The 19,858-nt window shown below is 49.7% G+C and overlaps 1 protein-coding gene across 2 annotated transcripts in view; it reads left to right on the top strand.

The window, feature by feature from the left end:
• The first annotated feature begins 14,131 nt into the window (after positions 1–14,131).
• LOC147118328 (AP-1 complex subunit gamma-1-like) overlaps positions 14,132–19,858 on the top strand; it is a 181,260-nt gene continuing 175,533 nt past the window's right edge. Inside the window, exon 1 of one of the 2 annotated variants that reach the window (XM_085984393.1) lies at positions 14,132–14,462. The gene's annotated coding sequence lies outside the window, so the exon portion shown is untranslated. The remainder of the gene's footprint in view (positions 14,463–19,858) is intronic. The other variant, XM_085984394.1, reaches the window with a different exon arrangement.

The following is a 19,858-nucleotide window of genomic DNA, read 5'->3' on the forward strand; positions in this document are numbered from 1 at the left end:
AGAGAGAGAGAGAGAGAGACAGAGAGAGAGAGACAGAGAGAGAGACAGAGACAGAGAGACTGTTTAAATTAATATTGTTTAAATTAATATTGTATGTACCCAACGAAGGTCAAAATTGTTTGACACCTACAGAATGTTGGAAAACTGTACTTTTTGTTATGTAAGCTTTGGCAATATGGTTCCCTGTAAACTTTCATGCCAATAAAGCATTTGAATTGAATTGAAATTGAGAGAGAGACAGAGAGAGAGAGAGCGAGACAGAGAGAGAGTGAGAGAGACAGAGAGAGAGAGAGAGACAGAGAGAGAGAGAGACAGAGAGAGAGAGTGAGAGAGAGAGACAGAGACAGAGAGAGACAGAGAGAGAGAGAGAGAGACAGAGAGAGAGAGACAGAGAGAGAGAAACAGAGAGAGAGAGAGAGAGAGAGAGACAGAGAGACACAGAGAGAGAGAGAGAGAGAGACAGAGAGACAGAGAGACAGAGACAGAGAGAGAGAGACAGAGAGAGAGAGAGAGACAGAGAGAGAGAGATAGACAGAGAGACAGAGAGAGACAGAGAGAGAGACAGAGAGAGACAGAGAGAGAGACACAGAGAGAGAGAGAGAGACAGAGAGAGGGAAAACACTGCTAGGGCGGTGAGCAGGATGGCGGAAAAGGCCAGCAGGGAATTCCCCGAGGCGCGGATCGTGATCTCCACACTACTGCCCAGAAAGGACACCCCAGCCTATGTAATCCACAACACCAACAGGGAGATCGACACGAGATGTAAGGCCCTCCCCAACGTCTACCTGGCCCATCACCCAAACATCAACACAAGGGACCTCTACGACGAAATACATCTACTCAAACAGCGGATGTGGGTCTTCGCAAATAACCTCATAAACACTGCCAAAAGACGCACCCCTCCCACCCCCTCTACCATTGGGAGCCATAACCCAAACAGGACCACCACTGGCCCCCACCCCCCTATACAAAACCAACAACAGAACCGTGCTTTTGTATCTGACCCCAGATCCCCCTCTAGACCACAGACTGTAGACGAAGAACTGAGAAAGATCAGGACGATGTTAAGCGCCCTGATGGAAAGCCGGAGAGGAATGCACTAAATTATTAATATTGCTATTTTATCATTACTATTACTATTATTAGATAGCAGTATGTGCATGCCTCATGAAATTTATACTAAATCATCATTTAGCATTATAGAAACTAGTGTTTTCACACTCATCCCACAAAATTGGTCCATTTTATTTCGTTTTGAACTATATAAATGCGTTCTTTCCACATAAGCTGCTGGAATATCCAGGGTCTCCGCTCCTCAATTTTGGGATGAAGAGTACAGACCCTGAATTCCTAAAAGCTATAAAAGACATTGATATAATTGTGTTAACAGAAACATGGTGCCAAAAGGACGTGCCCACCCACTGTCCTCCAATGTACCATGAAATCATTGTGCCCTCAGTAAAGAACACTAAGACACGCAAGGGCAGAACCTCCGGGGGAATCTTGGTGTGGTATAAAGGAGAACTGGACAAACACATCTCACCGATAAAACAGGGGAAATCACATGTATGGCTAAAATTAGATAAAAATATAGGAATAGCAAAAAAAGATGTCTACTTATGTGCGATCTACATACCTCCAATAGAATCGCCATATTTTGAAGAGGAGTTATTTGATACTCTCCACATGGAAATCAGCCATTTCCAGGCCCAAACTTTCATGCCAATAAAGCATTTGAATTGGAATTGGAATTGGTAAGGTGCTACTATGTGGGGACCTAAATGCAAGGACCGGATGTGAACCCGACTTCATAGACCCACAGGGCAACAACCATGTGTTTGGCCAGACCCCTTTATATGTCACACCAGCCATCGCAAATCGGAACAACCTTGACTGTGAAATAAATAAAAGCGGTAGGGAGGTAGTGCAACTCTGCCGAGCCTTAGGCCTGTACATAGTTAACGGTAGGTTCAGAGGGGACTCCTTAGGGAGACTCACATATTCCTTAACTCTTGGGTCTAGTGTGGTGGATTATACAATCACTGACCTGGACCCCTGCGATATCAACGCATTCACTGTCAGGCAGCAATCCCCCCTCTCAGACCATAACCAAATAAATGCGTACCTTAAACTTTCTGCCCAAACTACAGACACAAAAAAGGAACCCAGTAAGCTCCATAAAATAAACCAGACATACAGATGGGCCCCAGACAGTGGAGATAAATTCATCACAGCACTAAATTCACCTGATCTCACAAGTAAAATATCAAAATTTAAAGAAAATCTATATGAGATCACCAGAGATGGTGTAAGCATGGCCATAGATGATATAAATATGATCTTCCATGAGGCAGCTGTAAAAGCCGACCTTGTGAAACAGAAGAGGAAACGTTACAAAAGACAAAATAAAAATGAGAAATGGTTTGACCACGAATGCAAAAATGCCAGAAAAGACCTGAGAAAAATATCAAACCAAAAGCATCGCCAACCAAACAATCCAGACCTACGTATTAGATACAATGAGACCCTCAAAAGATATAAACACACCATTAGGAAAAAAACACAAAATTATACCCACAAAATACTCGAAGAAATTGAAAACTCCATTAATCCAAATCAATTCTGGGATATGTGGAATAACCTGAGTACAACACAATTGCAAGCATTACCAATCCAAGATGGCGACATCTGGAGAACACATTTTGAAAACCTCTACAAAGACATCCCAATAAACGAAACAAACCCAAGTCAACATCATATCACAGAAAAACTCCACACATTAGAAGCAACAATTAAAGACAACCAAAACCCTCTAGACTCCCCAATCACATGGAAAGAACTAGCCACAAAAACAAAATCTCTCCACCTAAAGAAAGCCTGTGGTCCAGACAACATCAAAAATGAAATGCTCAAGTTCAGCAATATGGAGATGCAGGGTGCTGTACTCAAGTTATTCAACATCATATTACGTTCAGGCTGTTTTCCCGATATCTGGTGCCAAGGACTCATCTCTCCCATATATAAAAGTGGAAACAAATCAGACCCAAATAACTACCGCGGCATCTGTGTCAACAGTTGTCTAGGGAAGTTATTCTGCAGTATTCTAAATAGTAGATTACTGGATTTTCTTAACAAACATAATGGCCTAGAAATTCAGTGGATAGCGCCAGCCGTTAACGCCATAAGAGGGGTCTACTTCCAGCGCTAGGCACTTTGCGCCCGGGCGCAGCGCGATCCGCGCCGACGCCCAAATTCAGTTGACATTTAGCGCCGGCGCAAAGTGTTTGCGCCCGCTCAGGTGCGCGCGCAGCTTATGACATCATATCATCGCGCAACGCTGTTTGTGCGCCCCAAACCGGAAATTCAGTGGCGCCCGCCCAATGTGGGCGTGGCGCTGCTAAGAACTGTGAAGTGGAACGCAACAGAGGCCCTGTGGGCCTCGGGGAGCGCTAATTAAAGGGCACTTACACTGACCTATAAAGCCCAGCCATTTTGCTGCAATGACTTTACTGCTTTGGATTTCTGGACAGAGACCAAGGGACAGAGCTTACTGATTTGGGACAACATAGGAGAGGTATTTTTGGCTTCTGGCCAGTGCTTTGACATTTGACTCATTGTGATTTCACTGTTTTCAACTTCATTATGGGGGCTGTATGGGGGTGCAACCCTGAGTTGCAGCATTATGTGCGAAGGGCTCGCAGACGCTGTGAGAGAGGGCCAGCCATGCCTAGACGCAGAGGGGCCATCAGGCGTCGGCAACATAGGCCTTACACACTCAGGCAAAAGCGGCAGCAGGTGTCCTATCTCACCATGACTGCGGCGCATTGTGTTAAGAGGCTGCGCTTCAGAAGGGAGGTGGTTGCAGAGATCTGCCAGCTGCTTCACAGAGATCTGCATCCACAGCTGATGTGCAGGACGTCTCTCTCGGTGGAAGTGAAGGTCACGGTGGCTCTGAGCTTTTATGCAAGCGGCTCCTTCCAAGCCGCTGCTGGGGACATAGCGAACATCTCCCAGTTTGCCGCGCATCGCTGCATCCGGCAGGTCACCGATGCACTTTTCGCGAGGAGACACCAATTCATCTCCTTCCCCATGACCCGACAGAGGCAGGAGCAGCGTGCAGTCGGATTTGGCAGGTTCGCGGGCTTCCCCATGGTGCAGGGCGCCATTGACTGCACGCATGTGGCTATGCGGGCACCTATCCACAATGCCGAGGATTACCGCAACCGGAAGGGCTACCATTCCCTCAATGTACAGCTGGTGTGTGACCACAGGCAGCGCATCCTAGCTGTCAATGCCCGCTTCCCAGGAAGCAGCCACGATGCATTCATCCTGCGCCAGACTACTGTGGCTGACATGTTCGAGGCACAGCCTCCACCAAGGGGATGGCTTATTGGGGACAAGGGCTACCCTTTGTGTACATGGCTCATGACCCCGCTCCGCGCGCCCAGGACCCCAGCGGAGGAGGCATACAACGAAAGCCATCAAGCCACAAGGAACATCATAGAGCAAACGATAGGCGTCCTCAAGCAACGGTTCCGCTGTCTGGATCGTTCTGGCGGCTCTCTACAGTACTCGCCGGATAGAGTCTCCCAGTTCGTCGTCGTGTGCTGCATGCTGCACAACCTGGCTATCCGCAGGACTCAGGCACTGCCACCTAACATTGCACCACCACCTCAGGAGGACGAGCAGGAGGACCATGAGGAGGAGGAGGAGGAGGAGGAGGAGTACCAGCCCAGGAGGGAGCGACAAGGGCCAAGGGCCGTCCGCCGGGGGCTTATTGCTCGACACTTCTAGGCCCCCTGTCAGGGAATGGGCTGTGGAAATGTACGCACCTGAAGGCAGCCGCTCCGCAAGCCCTCAGCCGGTTAACGCAACAACCACTTGAAACATGACACCTGGACATGCTGAATAAATAAAACACTTTATTTCACAAACTCAGGGCCCTTCCCACATGAAACAGAAAAACAGACAAGAGCCCCAAAAAAACAGTCAAAAACATCTGTTGCTCCCAAAACCTGGGGAGGACTTACAAAACTTGGCCATCCAAATGGCCTTCAACATCGGCCTTACAAAAATAAGGGCCCCCCTCCACAACACAAACACCCCCATAAAAACAAACAAGGCCTTGATCTTCGGCCTTCCCAAAAGAATCCCCCCCAAAACACAAGCCCCCCCATATATAAAAAACCGCTCTCACCACACTCTAGTGGGTGTGCCGAGAGGGTGAGTCCTTAGACAGCCTTCCCCGGCCCCTGCCCGACCTGCTGCTCCGCCTCAACCTGGGCCCTGTGGCTGGGACAAGGCTGGGGGAAGGCTCATGAGGGCCCCGAGGCATGTCGGCAGATGCCCTTGGGGGTCGGCCTAGACGACGCACGTCCCGGGAGGGGCCGGCTGCTGACTGCTGCAGCTGTCGCTGGCCAGCATCAGTGCCAGCAGCAGCTCGTCGCACCTTGGCTGGGGGAGTGGCAGTGTCGGCTGCACCAAGGGGGGCAAGCTGGCTGATGGCAGGCGCGCGATGTTCGCCAGAGTCACTGGCACTCGGCCGGCCTGGCAGTGCAGCAGGCGCAGCTATCTGGTGGAGGCCAGACCGCTGTGCCGCAGCAGGGCGGCGGGTGCCGTGGCGAAGCCTCTGCGCCACAGCGAGTGTGGCAGAAGTGAGTGCCCGAACTGCCCTGGTATGTGGCCGCATCAGCTGTGCCAGTGTCTGGACGGCACCACTCATCTCGCGAGTCGCGTCCTGCACTGCCGCGAGATGCTGGACACCCTTGTCATGGGCTGCCGCGAGTTGTTCCACCCCCCTGGCCTGTGATTCCCCGAATGCGACCACACTCTGAGCCAGGGACTGAATGGCCTGAGGCATCTGGTCCACAACCCCCATGAACTCCTGGTGGCGCCGCTCAGAGGCCGCCGAGATCTCTTCGAGGAGGCACACCTCCTGGGCGAGGACCCTATCCGGACTGGAGGGAGGACTCTCCCTCTGGGGAGAAGGCGGCCGAGCTGGCCGAACCCTCCCGCGTGCTTCAACCCCACTGGGCCCAGGATCTGCCCTCCCCTGCAACAGCTCCCCCCTCTGGGGAGCAGGCCGGCGTGCTGCCGAACCCTTCCCGCGTGCCTCAACCCCACTGCGCCCAGGATCTGCCCTCCCCTGCAACACCTCCCCCCTCTGGGGAGCAGGCCGGCGTGCTGCCGGACCCTTCCCGTGTGCCTCAACCCCACTGGCCACAGGATCTGCCCTCCCCTGCAACACTTCCCCCTGGCTCTCCTGCAGGCCAGACGTCCCCCCTCCATTGCCATCCCCTGGTGCGGCTGAGGGTTCCCCCGATGTGCCACCGTCCTCCTGGTCCTCGTCGTCCTCCTCCTCCAAGGGCCTGGCACTCGGAGCTTCAGGGACCACCTCCTCCTCAGCAGCTGAAAGCAGGAAGGCATAAGAGTAGCTTTAGAGTGAGGACACGGCGTCAGCGAGGGAGGCCTGAGTGGTGGCATTATGCGCATTTGTCGGTCAGTGGGAAAGGATCTAGATCTGAAGCGCTAGGGCAACGAGAGAGGTCCAACCGGTCATGTCCTTACCAGTGGGTTCCAGTACAGGGTCCGCATCTCCGATCGCAACAGGGCCAGTCACCCGGGAACGCATGAGTCCAGCCACGCTCTCCTCCAGATCAGTGAGCGCCTGGTACTGGGGACGGCCTCCACCGGTGACAGTCTGGCTCCTCAAATTCCTTGCCAGCTTGGCCTGCAAGAGAAAGGACGGACTCTAAGTACAGTGTGGTGCCCTGTTGCTGTGTGCACTGCCTCCCATGGTGGAATAGCTTGGCCAGTGTGGTGCCCTGTTGCTGTGTGCACTGCCTCCCACGGTGGAATAGCTTGGCCAGTGTGATAAGTGCAGAAAGTGCTATTGATGATCATGCCAGTGCCATTGCTGCGGGAGGAGGGCTGCCCATTAGGCCTTTGAGGTCCCTTTGCCCATAATGTGAGGTTCACATGCAAGGATGAGGAGGACACTGGAAAGGGTACTCACCTTCACCAACCGAGTGAGGTCGTTGAACTTCTTGCGGCATTGGTCCGCACTCCTGGGGACATCGCAGGTGGATGACACCCTGCGGGCGATTCTCCTCCAGGCTTTCCTGTACTCGCTCCTGGGAGCCTTGTTGCCACTGTCCGGGCACAAGATCTGTCTTTTGTCCTCCACACCATTAATGAGCACCCTCAGAGCATGCTCGGAGAAGCGCTGCGCTCGTTCACGGGCCCTCTCCATGTCTCCTGGCGCTATTTTGGCCCACCAGCAGTGTTGAGGCCTAGCTGCAGGGCTCCAGTATGCAGGGCGTGGCAGCAGTCAAAGTCGACCCTTCCCCCTTTAAGAGCAGGCCGGCGTCAGGGTGTCTGCTGTCTATCAAAACATGACCGCACCTGCGCTGCGCCCGGCCTCGGCATTATCAGGCCGCATCGCCGGATTAGCGCCTGAACAGAGCATTGCAACGCCAGTTTCAGCGCTCGGCCAAACTCTTGGCCAACTCTACTGAATTTCGGCGAGGTGGCCTGCACTTTCCGGCGGGCGCTAACTTTAGCGAGCGCCCGACTTTAGCGCCCCAAAAGTGTCCAGACTGAATTTCTAGGCCAATATCCTTAGAAAAAATCAAATAGGCTTTCTTCCAAAACACCACACCGCCGACCATATCTATACCCTTCACACTCTCATTGAAAAACATGTACACCAAACAAAAAATGGGAAAATATTCGCTTGTTTCATTGACTTCAAGAAAGCCTTTGACTCTATCTGGCACGAAGGGCTCTATTATAAACTTCTTCAGTGTGGAATAGGGGGCAAAGTCTATGACCTTATTAAATCGATGTATCTGAAAAATAAATGCGGTGTCAAAATTGGAGACAAACGCACTGGTTTCTTCACCCAGAGAAGAGGCGTCCGGCAGGGCTGCAATTTGAGCCCGACCCTGTTCAACATATACATAAATGAATTAGCAGACATGCTGGAGAAAAGCGAGTCACCGGGTCTCTGTCTCCTGGATGGAGAAGTGAAATTCCTGTTCTATGCGGACAACCTGGTCCTGCTGTCTCCCACAGAACAGGGATTACAGCAACAACTAGACCTACTCGACAAATACTGCCAAAATTGGGCCCTAACAGTAAATCTAAAGAAAACTAACATCATGATTTTTCAAAAAAGGCCCAGGTGTCAGGAAAACAAATACCAGTTTACTCTCAGTGATACCATCATAGGACACACTATGAGCTACACTCACCTTGGTCTAACCATTACAGCATCAGGGAGCTTCAGCATAGCAGTGAATGCACTAAAAGAAAAAGCCCGAAGAGCCCTATATGCAATAAAAAGAAAATTCTACAACATCCAAATCCCAATCAAAATCTGGCTCAAAATATTTGACAGCATAATCCTGCCCATTGCGCTGTATGGTAGTGAAGTATGGGGCCCGCTCAATCACCATAGCTACACTAAATGGGAAAAACACACAATAGAAGCCCTACATGCAGAATTTTGCCGAAGCATTCTTCGCACCCAAAGGAAAACACCAACAAATGCATGCAGAGCCGAACTAGGCAGATACCCACTGATAATAAACATCCACAAACGAGCACTAAACTTCCTAAATCACCTCAAATCTAGCTCCCCAGACACCCTTCATTTTAAAGCCTTCCAGACCCAAGAGCTAAACCCAGAAAAGAGTCCCCTGAGTCAGCTGCTACTGAAACTAAGTACTCCTACTCAGCCGGACCCTGACCAGTCCCAGACCAACACTGCCGTCCAAACACCAATCCAAGTGAACCAAATCATTAAACAATGCAAAGAAACCTACCTGGAACATTGGAACAATGTAACCAAAAGCCAAAGCAGATTAGAATGTTACCGGGCCCTAAAAAGAGAATATAAACTGGCAGACTATCTCTCGACCATCAGAGACACAAAACAGAGACAGACCCTCACCAGGTACAGACTAAGCGACCACCAACTGGCAATTGAAAAAGGAAGATACAAGAAATCCTGGCAGCCTAGAGAGAATCGAATATGTGATCAATGTCTGGCCGGCGAGGTTGAGACAGAGATGCATTTCCTCCTAAAATGCGAAAAATTCAACACAACAAAAAACATATTATTTGACAAGCTCAGCCAAACAACCCCAGTTTTCAAAGAATTGGATGACCTGTCAAAATTAAGATTAGTCCTGGGAGAAGGAGACAGACCATACCTTGGTGCCAAATATGTAACAACATGTCACAACCTGAGGACTGTTTAAAATTAATACTGAATGTACCCAACGATGTTCAACGACTTTAAATTAATACTGTTTAAACTAATATTGTATGTACCCAATGAAGGTCAAAATTGTTTGACACCTACAGAATGTTGGAAAACTGTACTTTTTGTTATGTAAGCTTTGGCAATATGGTTCCCTGTAAACTTTCATGCCAATAAAGCATTTGAATTGAATTGAATTGAAAAATTGAGAGAGTCAGAGAGTGAGAAAGAGAGAGAAACAGAGAGACAGAGAGAGAGGACTGAGGGAGAGAGAGAGAGGGAGAGAGAGAGAGACAGAGAGAGAGGACTGAGGGAGAGAGAGAGAGAGAGAGAGAGAGAGACAGACAGAGAGGGATAGAGGGACAGAGAGAGAGGGCTGAGAGAGAGAGAGAGAGAGGGAGAGAGAGAGAGACAGAGAGAGAGGACTAAGGGAGAGAGAGAGAGAGGACTGAGGGAGAGAGAGAGAGGGAGAGAGAGAGAGACAGAGAGAGGACTGAGGGAGAGAGAGAGAGGACTGAGGGAGAGGCAGAGAGGGATAGAGGGACAGAGAGAGAGGGCTTAGAGAGAGAGAGAGAGAGAGGGAGAGAGAGAGAGACAGAGAGAGAGGACTAAGGGAGAGAGAGAGGGACAGAGAGAGAGGACTGAGGGAGAGAGAGAGAGAGAGGACTGAGAGAGAGAGAGAGATGGACTGAGGGAGAGAGAGAGAGACAGAGAGAGAGAGAGAGAGAGAGAGACAGAGAGGGATAGAGGGACAGAGAGAGAGGGCTGAGAGAGAGAGAGAGAGAGAGAGGGAGAGAGAGAGAGAGACAGAGAGAGAGGACTAAGGGAGAGAGAGATTATTCAGTGCCCTTAGCACCGATTTTGCGGCGCTAGAGGGCCTAGCGTTGCAATTGGCGCCGGTTCCTAAATTGCCTGGGGCCCTTCCGCGGCGGTAGACCGGTAGCGCTGCGCCGGCACCGATGACGTCATCGGTGTGCGCAGCATCCCGGTTGCCGTGGTAACCCGGCCCCAAGCCGAAATTCAGTTGCGCCTGCCTCGCCCGTGGCAGGCGCAACTAAGACTCTGGCAACAGAGTCTTCCCCCAGTGTGCGCCGGCGCATAAAGGTGGAGCGGCGGCCGGCCGCGTTCCCGGCGGCCGCCTGCCCGCACCTCCCTTCCCGGACTCCTGCATTCCCCCCCCGCGGCCCTGATCAGTGTCTCATGCGAGCCCGGCACTTCCCCGAGGTGCCGGGCTCAGATGTCGGGTCAATCCGCCGGACAGTTGTCGGCTGCAGGCAGCTCCTCCTTAACAGGAGGAGGAGGCCTGCAGTTCCCCCGCCTGCCGCACCGCATCGGGTGCCGCAGCGGGGGATTAGCGCCGGGAAACCCAAGTTCACGCCCGTTTTGAGGCGCTAAAGGAGGGTTTTAGCGCCCGCCGCCGTCTGGGCCCAGCGCACCCGAATTTTCGTCGGGCGCTGCCGCATTACCGCTGGCGCAAACTTTCTGGCGCTACAGCCCTGGCAAGACCAGAACCCAGTTTCTAGGCCTATGTGTTCAACCATAAATGTATTTTGATGCTTTGGCAACATAAGATGTACCTTATCATGCCAATAAAGCGATTTGAATTTGAATTTGAGAGAGGGACAGAGAGAGAGGACTGAGGGAGAGAGAGAGAGAGGACTGAGAGAGAGAGAGAGATGGACTGAGGGAGAGAGAGAGAGACAGAGAGACAGAGAGAGAGACAGAGAGATAGACTGTGAGAGAGAGAGAGACAGAGAGAGAGGACTGAGGGAGAGAGAGAGAGACAGAGAGAGAGAGAGAGAGACAAACGCACCGATTTCTTCACCCAGAGAAGAGGCGTCCGGCAGGGCTGCAATTTGAGCCCGACCCTGTTCAACATATACATAAATGAATTAGCAGACATGCTGGAGCAAAGCGAGTCACCAGGTCTCCGTCTCCTGGATGGAGAAGTGAAGTCCCTGTTCTATGCGGACGACCTGGTTCTGCTGTCTCCCACAGAACAGGGATTACAGCAACAACTAGACCTACTCGACAAATACTGCCAAAATTGGGCTCTAACAGTAAATCTAAAGAAAACCAACATCATGATTTTTCAGAAAAGACCCAGATGTCAGGAAAACAAATACCAGTTTACCCTCAGTGATACCACTATAGGACACACTATGAGCTACACTTACTTTGGTCTAACTATTACAGCATCAGGGAGCTTCAGCATAGCAGTGAATGCACTAAAAGAAAAAGCCCGAAGAGCCCTATATGCAATAAAAAGAAAATTCTACAACATCCAAATCCCAATCAAAATCTGGCTCAAAATTTTTGACAGCATAATCCTGCCCATTGCACTGTACGGTAGTGAAGTATGGGGCCCGCTAAATCACCAAAGCTACACTAAATGGGAAAAACACACAATAGAAGCCCTACATGCAGAATTCTGCCGAAGCATCCTTCGCACCCAAAGAAAAACGCCAACAAATGCATGCAGAGCCGAACTAGGCAGATACCCACTGATAATAAACATCCAAAAACGAGCACTAAACTTCCTAAATCACCTCAAATCTAGCTCCCCAGACACCCTTCATTTCAAAGCCTTTCAGACCCAAGAGCTAAACCCAGAAAAGAGTCCCCTGAGTCAGCTGCTACTGAAACTAAGTACTCAGCCGGACCCTGACCAGCCCCAGACCAACACAGCCGTCCAAACACCAATCTGAGTGAACCAAATCATTAAAAAATGCAAAGAAACCTACCTGGAACATTGGAACAAAATAACCGAAAGCCAAAGCAGATTAGAATGTTACCGGGCCCTAAAAAGAGAATATAAACTGGCAGACTACCTCACGACCATCAGAGACACAAAACAGAGACAGACCCTCACCAGGTACAGACTAAGCGACCACCAACTGGAAATTGAAAAAGGCAGATACAAGAAATCCTGGCAGCCTAGAGAGAATCGAATATGTGATCAATGTCTGGCTGGCGAGGTTGAAACAGAAATGCATTTCCTCCTAAAATGCGAAAAATTCAACACATCAAGAAACATATTATTCAACAAGCTAAGCCAAACAACCCCAGATTTCAAGGAATTGGATGATCTGTCAAAATTGAGATTAGTCCTAGGAGAAGGAGACAGACCATACCTTGGGGCTAAATATGTAACAACATGTCACAACCTGAGGACTGTTTAAAAGTAAGACTGTTTAAAATTAATATTGAACGTACCAAATGAAGTAGAAAGACTGTTTAAAATTAATATTGTTTAAAAGTAATATTGTATATACCCAACAAATGTCAAATCGATTGACACCTACAGAATGTTGGAAAACTGTACCTTTTTGCTATGTAAGCTTTGGCAATATGGTTCTCTGTAAACTTTCATGCCAATAAAGCATTTGAACTGAACTGAACTGAACTGAACTGACAGAGAGAGGACTGAGGGAGAGGGAGAGAGACAGAGAGAGAGAGAGAGACAGAGAGAGAGACAGAGAGAGATAGACTGTGAGAGAGAGAGAGAGATATACCTGTTTATACACTGTATGAATAGAACTGCGTTTATGTGCTAAACCATAAATGTATTTTGATGCTTTGGCAACATAAGATGTAACTTATCATGCCAATAAAGCGATTTGAATTGTCAATTGTGAAAATTGAGAGGACTGATGGAGCGAGAGAGAGAGAGTGAGGACTGAGAGAGAGAGAGAGATGGACGGAGGGAGAGAGAGAGATGGGCTGTGAGAGAGAGAGAGAGCGGACTGTGAGAGAGAGAGAGAGAGCGGACTGTGAGAGAGAGAGAGAGAGCGGACTGTGAGAGAGAGAGAGGACTGAGGGAGCGAGAGAGAGAGAGTGAGGACTGAGAGAGAGAGAGATGGACTGAGGGAGCGAGAGAGATGGACTGTGAGAGAGAGAGAGAGCGGACTGTGAGAGAGAGAGAGCGGACTGTGAGAGAGAGAGAGAGAGCGGACTGTGAGAGATAGAGAGAGAGCGGACTGTGAGAGAGAGAGAGAGAGCGGACTGTGAGAGATAGAGAGAGAGCGGACTGTGAGAGAGAGAGAGAGAGAGCGGACTGTGAGAGAGAGAGAGAGAGCGGACTGTGAGAGATAGAGAGAGAGCGGACTGTGAGAGAGAGAGAGAGAGCGGACTGTGAGAGAGAGAGAGAGAGCGGACTGTGAGAGAGAGAGAGAGAGAGCGGACTGGCTGGCGAGGTTGAAACAGAAATGCATTTCCTCCTAAAATGCGAAAAATTCAACACATCAAGAAACATATTATTCAACAAGCTAAGCCAAACAACCCCAGATTTCAAGGAATTGGATGATCTGTCAAAATTGAGATTAGTCCTAGGAGAAGGAGACAGACCATACCTTGGGGCTAAATATGTAACAACATGTCACAACCTGAGGACTGTTTAAAAGTAAGACTGTTTAAAATTAATATTGAACGTACCAAATGAAGTAGAAAGACTGTTTAAAATTAATATTGTTTAAAAGTAATATTGTATATACCCAACAAATGTCAAATCGATTGACACCTACAGAATGTTGGAAAACTGTACCTTTTTGCTATGTAAGCTTTGGCAATATGGTTCTCTGTAAACTTTCATGCCAATAAAGCATTTTAATTGGAATTGGAATTGGACTGAGGTAGAGCTGGGAAGCCAGAAAGAGACAGACAGAGAGAGAGAGACACACACACAGAAAGTGAGAAAAAAAAGACAGAGAGAGATAGAGCGTCAACCAGAAAGAGATAGAAAGATGTTGGAGGCAGAGAGAGAGAGAGAGAGAGAGAGAGAGAGCAGGAAGGGAGAGGGTTAACACTGACTCGGATAATCCCAGCCTGTCTCTATACCCAGAGTTCCCCGGCCCACACAGCAGCCTGGAGACTGACAGGAAGTGGCTGCTCCAAGCCACTATGTAAAGCTGAGAATCTCATGTTTCCAGCTCCTCCCCCACTCCTCCTCTCGGCTTACACACCTGAGCCAGGGGGTGAAGGAAGGAAGGAAGGAAGGAGGGAGGGAGGGACCGAGCGGGGAGGGCCTGAGCCAGAGGCCTGTGGGATCCTGCCTGGTCCCCTGATCGAGGAAGTAGAGTGTACGGAGCGAGAGCCGCCTCGGATCGACCGCTGCCTGCTGCTCTCGAGCAGTGCCTCGGGCTGATCTCCCAGGGATAAGAGTGAGGGCTTGATCGGTACAAGGGGGGCAAGGAAGGTTAGTCTGTCTGACTGAGACTCGGCGTCTCTGGGACACTGGGAGGCCTTGCTGGGCTAGATGGTAGTGTTGAGTTGTGTGGGCGAGTGTGTGTGTGTGAGCGGGCGAGTGTGCAGAAGGCAGCACAGGCTCACTCTCAGCACAAAGTGAGGGTCGTCTGATCTCCAGGTTTAAAGCAGCAGGAAGCTAATGCTCAGCATACTTTGATCTCGTGAGCTGGAGGCGCAACTGGTGTGTGAGAATCTGTGTGTCTGAGAGTGTGTATGTGAGAGTGTATGTGTGTGTGTGTCTGAGAGTGTGCGAGAGTGTGTGTGTCTGAGAGTGTGTGTGAGAGTGTGTGAGAGTGTGTGTGAGAGTGTATGTGTCTGAAAGTGTGTGTGTGAGATTGTATGTGTCTGAGTGTGTGAGTGAGTGTGAGTGAGAGTGTGTGTGAGTGAGAGTGTGTGTGAGTGAGAGTGTGTGTGTGTGTGTGTGTGAGAGTGTGTGTGAGTGAGAGTGTGTGTGTGTGAGAGTGTGTGTGAGTGAGAGTGTGTGTGAGTGAGAGTGTGTGTGAGTGAGAGTGTGTGAGTGAGAGTGTGTGTGAGTGAGAGTGAGTGTGAGTGAGAGTGTGTGAGTGAGAGTGTGTGAGTGAGAGTGTGTGAGTGAGTGTGTGAGTGAGAGTGTGTGTGTGTGAGAGTGTGTGTGTGTGAGAGTGAGTGTGAGTGAGAGTGTGTGTGAGTGAGAGTGAGTGTGAGTGAGAGTGTGTGAGTGAGAGTGTGTGTGAGTGAGAGTGTGTGTGAGTGAGAGTGTGTGAGTGAGAGTGTGAGTGAGAGTGTGTGTGTGTGTGAGAGTGTGTGTGAGTGAGAGTGTGTGTGAGTGAGAGTGTGTGAGTGAGAGTGTGTGTGAGTGAGAGTGTGTGTGAGTGAGAGCGAGAGTGTGTGTGAGTGAGAGTGTGTGTGTGAGTGTGTGTGAGTGAGAGTGTGTGTGTGAGTGAGAGTGTGTGTGAGTGAGAGTGTGTGTGTGAGAGTGTGTGAGTGAGAGTGTGTGTGTGAGTGTGTGTGAGTGAGTGTGTGTGAGTGAGAGTGTGTGAGTGAGAGTGTGTGTGTGAGTGAGAGTGTGTGTGAGTGAGAGTGTGTGAGTGAGAGTGTGTGAGTGAGAGTGTGTGAGTGAGAGTGTGTGTGTGAGTGTGTGTGAGTGAGTGTGTGTGAGTGAGAGTGTGTGTGAGTGAGAGTGTGTGAGTGAGAGTGTGTGTGTGAGTGTGTGTGTGTTTGAGTGTGTGAGTGAGAGTGTGTGTGAGTGAGAGTGTGTGTGAGTGAGAGTGTGTGTGAGTGAGAGTGTGTGTGAGTGAGAGTGTGTGTGTGAGTGAGAGTGTGTGTGAGTGAGAGTGTGTGTGAGTGAGAGTGTGTGAGTGAGAGTGTGTGTGAGTGAGAGTGTGTGAGTGAGAGTGTGTGTGTGAGTGTGTATGTGTTTGAGAGTGTGTGTGAGTGAGAGTGTGTGAGTGAGAGTGTGTGAGTGAGAGTGTGTGTGTGTGAGAGTGTGTGAGTGAGAGTGTGTGTGTGTGAGAGTGTGTGTGAGTGAGAGTGTGTGTGAGTGAGAGTGTGTGAGTGAGAGTGTGTGAGTGAGAGTGTGTGTGTGAGTGTGTATGTGTTTGAGAGTGTGTGTGAGTGAGAGTGTGTGTGTGTGAGAGTGTGTGTGTGTGAGAGTGTGTGTGAGTGAGAGTGTGTGTGTGTGAGAGTGTGTGTGAGTGAGAGTGTGTGTGAGTGAGAGTGTGTGAGTGAGAGTGTGTGTGAGTGAGAGTGTGTGTGAGTGAGAGTGTGTGTGAGTGAGAGTGTGTGAGTGAGAGTGTGTGTGTGAGTGAGAGTGTGTGTGTGAGTGAGAGTGTGTGAGTGAGAGTGTGTGTGAGTGAGAGTGTGTGAGTGAGAGTGTGTGTGTGAGTGTGTATGTGTTTGAGAGTGTGTGTGTGTGAGAGTGTGTGTGAGTGAGAGTGTGTGTGAGTGAGAGTGTGTGAGTGAGAGTGTGTGTGTGTGTGAGAGTGTGTGTGAGTGAGAGTGTGTGTGAGTGAGAGTGTGTGAGTGAGTGTGTATGTGTTTGAGAGTGTGTGTGAGTGAGAGTGTGTGAGTGAGAGTGTGTGTGTGTGTGAGAGTGTGTGTGAGTGAGAGTGTGTGTGAGTGAGAGTGTGTGTGAGTGTGTATGTGTTTGAGAGTGTGTGTGAGTGAGAGTGTGTGTGAGTGAGAGTGTGTGAGTGAGAGTGTGTGTGTGTGTGAGAGTGTGTGTGAGTGAGAGTGTGTGTGAGTGAGAGTGTGTGTGAGTGTGTATGTGTTTGAGAGTGTGTGTGAGTGAGAGTGTGTGTGAGTGAGAGTGTGTGTGAGTGAGAGTGTGTGAGTGAGAGTGTGTGTGAGTGAGAGTGTGTGAGTGAGAGTGTGTGTGTGAGTGTGTATGTGTTTGAGAGTGTGTGAGTGAGAGTGTGTGTGAGTGAGAGTGTGTGTGAGTGAGAGTGTGTGTGAGTGAGAGTGTGTGTGAGTGAGAGTGTGTGAGTGAGAGTGTGTGTGTGAGTGTGTATGTGTTTGAGAGTGTGTGTGAGTGAGAGTGTGTGTGAGTGAGAGTGTGTGTGAGTGAGAGTGTGTGAGTGAGAGTGTGTGAGTGAGAGTGTGTGTGTGTGAGTGTGTGTGAGTGAGTGTGAGTGAGAGTGTGTGAGTGAGAGTGTGTGAGTGAGAGTGTGTGAGTGAGAGTGTGTGTGCGTGAGTGTGTGTGAGTGAGAGTGTGTGTGAGTGAGAGTGTGTGAGTGAGAGTATGTGAGTGAGAGTATGTGTGTGTGTGTGTGAGTGAGAGTGTGTGAGTGAGAGTGTGTGAGTGAGAGTATGTGTGTGTGAGTGTGTGTGAGAGTGTGTGTGTGAGTGAGAGTGTGTGAGTGAGAGTGTGTGAGTGAGAGTGTGTGAGTGAGAGTGTGTGAGTGAGAGTGTGTGTGTGTGAGTGTGTGTGAGTGAGAGTGTGTGTGAGTGAGAGTGTGTGAGTGAGAGTATGTGAGTGAGAGTATGTGTGTGTGAGTGTGTGTGAGAGTGTGTGTGAGTGAGAGTGTGTGAGTGAGAGTGTGTGAGTGAGAGTATGTGTGTGTGAGTGTGTGTGAGAGTGTGTGTGTGAGTGAGAGTGTATGTGTTTGAGTGTGTGCGTGTGAGAATGTGTGTGTGAGTGTGTGTGAGAGTGTGTGTGAGTGAGTATGTGCGTGTGTGTGTGAGTGAGTGTGTGTGAGTGTGTGTGTCTGTGAGAGAGTGTGTGAGTGTGTGTGTGAGAGTGTGTGTGTGAGAGTGTGTGTTTGTGAGAGTGTGTGTGTGAGAGTGTGAGAGTCTGTGAGAGTGTGTGTATGAGAGTGTGTGTGTGAGTGTGTGTGTGTGTGTGTGTGTGTGTGAGAGTGTGTGTATGTGAGAGTGTGTGTGTATGTGAGAGTGTGTGAGAGTATGTGTGTCTGAGAGTGTGTGTGTGAGAGTGTATGTGTCTGAAAGTGTGTGTGTGAGAATATGTGTGTCTGAGAGTGTGTGTGTGAGAGTGTATGTGTCTGAGTGTGTGCGTGTGTGAGTGTGTGTGTGAGAGTGTGAGAGAGCGTGTGTGTGTGAGAGTATGTGTCAGAGTGTGTGTGTGAGAGTGTATGTGTCTGAGTGTGTGAGAGTGTGTGTGTGAGATTGTGTGAGAGAGCATGTGTGTGTGTGCATGTGAGAGTGTGTGTGTTTGAGAGTGTGTGTGTGTTTGAGAGTGTGTGTGTGTGAGAGTGTATGTGTTTGAGAGTGTGTGCGTGTGTATGTGTGTGTGAGAGAGTGTGTGTGAGTGTGTATGTGTTTGAGAGTGTGTGTGTGTGAGAGAGTGTGTGTGAGAGTGTATGTGTTTGAGAGTGTGTGCGTGTGAGAGAGTGTGTGCGTGTGAGAGAGTGTGTGTGTGTGAGAGTGTGTGTGTGTGTGAGTGTGTGTGTGTGCATGTGAGAGTGTGTGTGTGAGTGTGTATGTGTTTGAGAGTGTGTGTGTGTGAGTGTGTGTGTGCGTGTGAGAGTGTGCGTGTGTGTGAGTGAGAGTGTGTGTGAGTGAGAGTGTGTGTGAGTGAGAGTGTGTGAGTGAGTGTGTGTGAGTGAGAGTGTGTGTGAGTGAGAGTGTGTGAGTGAGAGTGTGTGTGAGTGAGAGTGTGTGAGTGAGAGTGTGTGTGTGAGTGAGAGTGTGTGTGTGAGTGAGAGTGTGTGAGTGAGAGTGTGTGTGAGTGAGAGTGTGTGAGTGAGAGTGTGTGTGTGAGTGTGTATGTGTTTGAGAGTGTGTGTGTGTGTGAGAGTGTGTGTGAGTGAGAGTGTGTGAGTGAGAGTGTGTGTGAGTGAGAGTGTGTGTGAGTGAGAGTGTGTGAGTGAGAGTGTGTGTGTGTGTGAGAGTGTGTGTGAGTGAGAGTGTGTGTGAGTGAGAGTGTGTGAGTGAGTGTGTATGTGTTTGAGAGTGTGTGTGAGTGAGAGTGTGTGAGTGAGAGTGTGTGTGTGTGTGAGAGTGTGTGTGAGTGAGAGTGTGTGTGAGTGAGAGTGTGTGTGAGTGTGTATGTGTTTGAGAGTGTGTGTGAGTGAGAGTGTGTGTGAGTGAGAGTGTGTGAGTGAGAGTGTGTGTGTGTGTGAGAGTGTGTGTGAGTGAGAGTGTGTGTGAGTGAGAGTGTGTGTGAGTGTGTATGTGTTTGAGAGTGTGTGTGAGTGAGAGTGTGTGAGTGAGAGTGTGTGTGAGTGAGAGTGTGTGAGTGAGAGTGTGTGTGTGAGTGTGTATGTGTTTGAGAGTGTGTGTGAGTGAGAGTGTGTGTGAGTGAGAGTGTGTGTGAGTGAGAGTGTGTGTGAGTGAGAGTGTGTGAGTGAGAGTGTGTGTGTGAGTGTGTATGTGTTTGAGAGTGTGTGTGAGTGAGAGTGTGTGTGAGTGAGAGTGTGTGTGAGTGAGAGTGTGTGTGAGTGAGAGTGTGTGAGTGAGAGTGTGTGAGTGAGAGTGTGTGTGTGTGAGTGTGTGTGAGTGAGTGTGAGTGAGAGTGTGTGAGTGAGAGTGTGTGAGTGAGAGTGTGTGAGTGAGAGTGTGTGTGTGTGAGTGTGTGTGAGTGAGAGTGTGTGTGAGTGAGAGTGTGTGAGTGAGAGTATGTGAGTGAGAGTATGTGTGTGTGTGAGTGAGAGTGTGTGAGTGAGAGTGTGTGAGTGAGAGTATGTGTGTGTGAGTGTGTGTGTGAGTGAGAGTGTGTGAGTGAGAGTGTGTGAGTGAGAGTGTGTGAGTGAGAGTGTGTGTGTGTGAGTGTGTGTGAGTGAGAGTGTGTGTGAGTGAGAGTGTGTGAGTGAGAGTATGTGAGTGAGAGTATGTGTGTGTGAGTGTGTGTGAGAGTGTGTGTGAGTGAGAGTGTGTGAGTGAGAGTGTGTGAGTGAGAGTATGTGTGTG

Source organism: Somniosus microcephalus, chromosome 4 (genome assembly GCF_052327205.1).
Source record: "Somniosus microcephalus isolate GS21.2 chromosome 4, FLI_Smic_1.0, whole genome shotgun sequence".
NCBI classification, from domain to species: Eukaryota; Metazoa; Chordata; class Chondrichthyes; order Squaliformes; family Somniosidae; genus Somniosus; species Somniosus microcephalus.